The sequence below is a fragment of the Mobula birostris genome, chromosome 9 (genome assembly GCF_030028105.1).
Source record: "Mobula birostris isolate sMobBir1 chromosome 9, sMobBir1.hap1, whole genome shotgun sequence".
Classification (NCBI taxonomy): domain Eukaryota; kingdom Metazoa; phylum Chordata; class Chondrichthyes; order Myliobatiformes; family Myliobatidae; genus Mobula; species Mobula birostris.
In genome coordinates, this window is record NC_092378.1 from 41,236,671 (window position 1) to 41,244,102 (window position 7,432).

Genomic DNA, 7,432 nt, shown 5'->3' on the forward strand with positions numbered 1-7,432 from the left:
TATAAATGGGCGTCAGCTCTGCACATAGTAGCCTCAGTCAGAATACTGTACGTGAAAAGTTAACCCTTGAACATCAATACATAATTTTAAACGATATTCAAGTGAGCATCAAGTGTGCCTTCAGAGGGAGAGCACTTGAGCAGGGTTTATAGAACATCTCAGGAACATAATTTAGAGGTTCATTGGTCAATAAGTTAATTTGGGAGAGCACGGTAGCATACCATGAGCGTAATGCTATTGCAGCGTTAGTGACCCAGGTTCAAATCTGCCGTTGTCTTTACGGAGTTTGTACTTTCTCCCGTGACCACACATGCTTCTTCCAGTTTCCTCACACTTTCCAAAGACATGTGGGTTAGTAGATTAATTGGGCACATGGCTCGTTGGCCAGAGGGCCCGTTACTGCGCTGTCTCTCTAAATGCCTGTCTGTCTAGGTACCATATCAGATGCGGATGTTGGTGACCATGGTTTTCCATATAGATCTATCCCTCATTCTTTGGATGACTTCCATTTCCTTGATGTGTAGCCACCTGGCTATGCTTTTGATGTACATAAGCCGAGATCTTCCTCTAGGTTTGCTCCCCTCAATCTTTCCAGAGAGTATGAGTTTTTCTAGTTCATCTTTCCACATGATGTGTCCTAGGAATCTGAGTTGTCTTTCTCTTATTGTTGGTATGAGGGATCGAACTGCTTGGGCTCTTCTGAGAACTTCTTCATTTGATGTGTGTGTGGTCCATGATATTTTCAACATTCTCCTGTAGAACCATAATGTCTCTCTAAATAAAATTAGTGATTTTTCTAACCTGCCTGATGAATGAAAGCTGGTGCTGATGTAGAAAAATGGGAGATTAATAAGTATTATTGTGTGGTAACTTTGTAATACATAAACATTACTAAAAACTACTAATGGTCATTGGAATATGGGAAGAATAAAATAGGATTAGTGTAAATGGGTGTTTAATGGACAATTAATAAGATTTATTGAGATGTTCGCAGAAACATCTTCAAGAGGATCACAACTTTGTTGTAGTTTGGAGGCTTGCATGTCTCAGTGACCTGGAGAGTTATATTGGCTGGAGTCTTTGGCTCTTGGTTGGGTCTCCCATGGCAAACAGGTCAATGGGTAGAGGATAGACCAAGAGTGGTCTACTGGTCCTTTAGGTTCGGGGGTCAGCTCAGGCCTAACAACCTTGACTGCTAAAACAAAACTGTGACAGAAACAGCAATGAAGAATCCTTCTACATCTGAGAGGACAAGGACAGACAGAGTTGGAGGATCTTCATTGCTGACCGAATTGCCAGTAGTGTAAGGTGCCATGCTGGCTAAGTTGCATGCCATCTTGGTCAATGTCTCCCATCCACTAAATAATGTACTGGTTGGGCACAGGAGTACATTCAGTCAGAGACTCATTCCACCAAGATGCAGCACAGAGTGTCATAGGAAGTCATTCCTGCCTGTGGCCATCAAACTTTACAACTCCTCACTTGGAGGGTCAGACATCCTGAGCCAATAGGCTGGTCCTGGACTTATTTCATAATTTACTGGCAGAATTTACATATTACTATTTAACTATTTATGGTTATATTACTATTTATTATTTATGGTGCAACTGTAACGAAAACCAATCTCCCCCGGGATCAATAAAGTATGACTATGACTATGTAATGGGCAGTAAGCACAGAAATGCAAACACCCCCTTGGGGAAAGTAATAAATAAATATACTAAATTTATTTTGAATCCCATGGAGCATGTGGAAACCCTCCAATATCCAGACAGTTCTTCTTTCTTTTTCTTTTATTTCATCTAGAGGTATATATACGCGGGTAGGGTTAAGGGGAGGGGGGAGGGTAGTCATTATCTTTCTATGTAATCACTTCAAAAACTCAATAAAGATTATATTAAAAAAAGAAATGCAAACATCACAATATCTAACTAAATCTTCCTTCTTTAATCTCTTCCTCCATATAAACTTCCTGAGTAACTTGAGACACCACCTTCTCAAGTTATTTCCCACCCAGGTATGATCAGTAATCTATTGAACAAAGTATTAACATAACCTGCAAATATCTGACGTCCCACCAATGATACCTCTGGCATATTACAAGTAAAAGCTTGCCTGTTTACCGCCCATTAACCAATCTGAATCATCCAGGGTGTAGCTGACTGTTCAAAGACAACTGTTGGCATTTGGATGCTCCCAGCTAGATGGACCAGAGCCAACATTTCCCTGAATGAAGGCTCCCAAGCTTGTAGAGTAGGAGGAAAAGATGTCTCAAATTAATTATTTTTAGTACTTTAAATGATTTAGATTTTTCCTAAAATATCAGTGTTTCAACTTTTTTTATTATTTACATTAAACTTCAAAGTTTAAAAATGTATCTGAATAACAGAAGTTTTAAAGCTGTTTCAAACTCATGATAATTTTGGCAGCAGGTGAAGCTTTGGTGAGGGGAGGTGGAGGGGTGGAGCATTGCTTAGCACTATATGCACGAAGACCTCCCACTTCTAATGGCCTCAATGGGTGCTGCGTTTGTTCAGGTATCCCTATCTATCCCAAGGAAATGGAGGAAGGGAAGGGAAAAGGCCCTTCAGCCCTTCTCATCTGTGCTGTCCATTAAATACCCACTTACATTAATCCCATTTTATTTCTCCCATATTCTGATCAACTCCCCTCTAGAATCTACCATTTACCCACACAGCAGGGAAAATTACAGTTGCCAACCTGCTGGTGATGAACCCAGTCCAGCTCAGCTGCTTCAGCAGCAATGACCACAAGTCCCTCCAGTACCAGGTGATCTGAAATAACCTCTCTGCCATCATTAACTAATTACCTGGATAACTACATCAACAGTCTTGGCCGTCTCCACTCTGCCTCAACTTAGCTCATGCTGCCTGCCTTCCTCATGCTTCTGTTAATGCCAGTACTGGAAGGAAGCATGTGATCCCAAAGCTCATGTGGCAATCCTCCATTAATTCATGTTCATTCAAGCTCTACTGTTCATGCACCAAATATGATCGAGTCTCGTTCATCTACCACTGTGGTGTTCATTCCACCAAATCCTCATTGTTTTCAAATCTCTCCATATTACCTTGCTTCCTGTACTCCGTAATCTCTTTCAGCACTGTAATCTACTCCACATTCTTTGCTGCCTTCCAAAGAGAAACAGTTGTACATTACTAAATTTCTTCATTCCAGCATTAGCAGTCCTATTCCTATATCCTAAATTTGAAATTTCCCCTGTAAATATCCCTGCTTTTCTCCCTTCTTTCAATACACTTCTCAAAACCTACTCTGACAATTCTCTTTTAGATGACCTGTCCTTACAGCACTTACTCTGGTGTCATGTCAAATCTTGTTAGGTAATCATGCTTTTGAAAAGCTTTGGGCATTTTACATTGCAGGTGTTTTCTAATTTTAAGTTATTGTCATGAAGATATTATTAAGTTGCTCAATAAGAAAATTTTAAGCTGAACTTGACCAAATGTTGTTGATAGGTTTCCAGAATTCACCTATTGAACCAAGTGTGAAAATGTACATGCCTTTTTGTTTTGTAAATTGCTTGCAATCAAGCTGGACAATGTAGCCTTCCCTGGAATACTTAAAACATCTGTTACAGAACTTACTAAAAGATCATCAACCTGATTCTTTCTGTCTTCACAGATGCTCGCTGACCTGTTGAGTGTTTACCACCTTTTCTGTTTATTTCAGATTTTCAACATTTGCACCAATTTGGCTTTTCTTTTACTTGTAGTTACCAATGTTCCCAAATCTTAATCCATTTTATCCTTGGGAATGGCTGTGGATGAACTGATTTCCTTCCTCTTCTCTGGGAAGAAACAAGCTTCCCTATGAGAGTGATAAACCTCCACCTGGAGAACTTCCATTCAATGTCTTGTAAACTCTATTACTGCAGTTACAGGGTGAATTCACTGCTAATTGAGTATATTCACTCTGGATTGACACTCATATTGCTTGGTCTCTTTGAACCTTTTAAACCAAGTGAAATGCTTATACTGTTGCCTGGATCTGGCTGTTAAACTATTGCTACCTCAAAGGGTTGCAATTTACAATCAGCTTTCGGCTCCCCACCCTGTAGCATTCGATGACCCTGTGATCTCAGTCTCGGAGACCGACATCAGGCTGTCTTTCAAGAGGGTGCAGGGCCCAATGGGAGTACCTGGTAAGGCTCTGAATACCTGTGTCAACTAACTGTGGGGATGCTCAAAGACATCTTCAAGCTCTCACTGCTACAACCAGAAGTTCCCACCCTGCTTCAAAAGGGCAACAATTATACCAGTGGCCAAGAAGAGCAGCGTGAGCTGCCTCAACGATTATTGTCCAGTGGCACTCACATCTACGGTGATGAAATGCTTTGAGAGGTTGGTCATGGCTAGAATCAGCACCTGTCTCAGCAAAGACCTGGACCCACTGCGATTTGCTTATTGCCAAAATAGGCCTACAGCAGATGCAATCTCAAAGGATCTCCACGCAGCCTTGGATCACCTGGACAATGCAAATACCTACATCAGGATGCTGTTTATTGACTATAGCTCAGCATTTAACACCTTCATCCCTACAGTCCTGATCAAAAAGCTACAGAATCCAGACCTCAGTCCCTCCTTCTGCAACTGGATCCTCATCTTCCTAGCCGGAAAACCACAATCTGTGTGGATTGGAAATAATAATCTCCACCTCACTTACAATCAGCACTGGCGCACCACAGGGATGTGTGGTTAGCTCACTGTCTCTATACCTATGACTGTGTGGCTAGGCATAGCTCAGATGTCATCTATAAATTTGCCGATGATACAACCATTGTTGGCAGAATTTCAGAAAGGGTGTACAGGAGTGAGATAATTTCAGTTAGTTGAGTGATGTCGCAGCAACAATATTGCACTTAATATCAGCAAGAGCAAAGAGCTGATTATGAGACTTCAGAAAAGGTAAGACAAAGGAACAGAAACCAATCCTTGTGGAAGAATCAGAATTGGAGTGAGTGAGCAATTTCAGTTTCCTGGGTGTCAATATCTGAGACCTAACATGGACTCAACATATCGATGCAGCTATAAAGAAGGCAAGACAGTGGCTATATTTCATTAGGAGTTTGATGAGATTTGGTTTGTTAACTAAGACACTTGAAAACTTCTACAAACATACTGTGGAGAGCAATATGACTGGCTGCATCACCATCTGGTATGGGGGGAGGTGGTGGTGGGGGGGGGAGTGATCGCACAAAATTGAAGTAAGTTGCAGAATCTGGTAAAATTTGTCAGTTCCATCATGAGTACTAGCCTCAGTAGTATCCAAGACATCTTCAAGGTGCAGTGCCTTAGGAAGGCGGTGTCCATCATTAACGATCCCCACCACCCAGGATATGCCCTCTTCACACTGTTACCATCGGGAAGGAGGTACAGAAGCCTGACGGCACACACTCAGTGATTCAGGAACAGCTTCTTCCTGTCCGTCATCCGATTGAACCCATGAACACTACCTCATAAACAAGAGAAAATCTACTACTTTTTTTTCACTGTTTCACTATTTATCTGAACTTAACTAATATATTACACACACACAGTAATACAATTTTTCTCCATATTTATCATGTATTCCATTGTACTGCTGCTGTAAAGTTAACAAATTTCATAACACCTGATGGTGATACTAAACCTGATTCTGATCCCACCAACCTAGGATAAATGTCAAAACCTACATTTCCGAAAACCCACTGGTAACAACTTGAGTCCTAGGTCAGTCCTCAGTGGCAATGTTCTCACAGCAGCTTCGACCTGCCTGTGTGAAATCCAATATAAAGGGAACAGGAAAAGCTCAGTCATAAAATAGTCTAACCATTGTCAAACTTGCCAAACATGATAAACTAAAATCAAACATTATGAATTAAAAGCTATTGAAATTCAAATTGTAAGAATATAACATATATACACATTATATTTCAGTATTAAAAGCTAAAATGCCACTTAAGAACATAAAAGAATTAAAAAAATAATCTTACTGAAGTTAATAAGTTCAAAATGAAAATTGCTTTAACACTTAACTCTCATGAAGCACTCAAATGGTCTATTCTGGTGCAAGGTTCAATATGAAGATTCGCCAGCATAAGTGCAGAAGATAATTGCAAAATTACCCTTCACTGCTGAATTATGGAGCCCAATATCAGAGTACAGATATAAAATCGCCAGCTAATCTGACATTCACGTCCACACAGGCATGCTGATCTTGCTTCCATTCACACCATTATATACTGGCAGTTCTGAACAGAGCCGCAGGCTGACAAAATCTGGCCGAGTAATATTCTGTTTGAAAGACAACTTCTAATTTTGTAGAGAGGAATTGGACATCTAACACAGGAATGCTGAAAGCCATAAAACCGCAGGAAGACTGAAGAGTGAGGTCAAATTTTAGTATCAACAATCAATTATATCATATCCATTGGAAACTCAATTAAGTTGATAATTTGAATTACTAGTGTATTAAAAATGTTCATTTCTTTCCTTTCACACAACCCTGTCGGTAACCATAATGAGGAAGAATTTGCTTGCTTTGTGAAGAGCTGATGTTCTCTTTTGTTCCCTGATTCGAAGATTCTGTCATCTGAATCTGTGGAAGCCATAGCCACAGAGGACGTGGAGGCCACATCACTGGGTGTATTTAAGGCAGAGATTGATAGGTTCTTGGTGGTAAGGCGGTGAAGGGCTGGAGGGAGAAGGTGAGAGAATGGTGTTGAGAGTAAAAGGTCAGCTATAATTGATGGTGGAGCAGACTTTATGGGCCAAATGTCCTTAATCTGTTCCTGTGGTCTCTGCCATTTAAAACTGAATGAAAAGAGTCATACATTGTGGGAGCACCCAGGATGTAATAAGGTGTCCTATTTTAATCCTTATCAGCCTGGTTATAGTACCGATGTCTAATGATAAAATGTTTTCTCCAGGTTACACGAGGAGGAGATTGAGATTAGACCAACATTTCTTTCAAAGAGAGAGCACAGCAGCGATGGACTGGATGGCTGCCTTTGGCACTCTCCCTGTGCAAAACCTGTCAAGTTTTCTTAAGCAAAGAGAAGTTCACATCTTCTCCCTTGCTTCTATGGGAAGACGTTTAAGTGTGACTGTTTTATTTACTTAGAGATTCACTGCAGAGCAGGTCCTTTCAGCTGAACCCACCGCACCAGCCAGCAACCCACCTATTTACACTAGGCTAATCACAGGACAATTTACAATTACCAATTAACCTGCTAAATAGTACATCTTTGAATTGTGGGAAAACACTGAGGTATTCAGCGGAAACCCCGTGGTGTATGGGGTGAATGTACAAACTCCTTACAGACTGTACCAGAATTGAACACCAAATAGCAAAATGTCCGTGTAATGTTTTATAACTCCAGAAACGAATTGAAAGAAAAACACAGGAGCCAGGA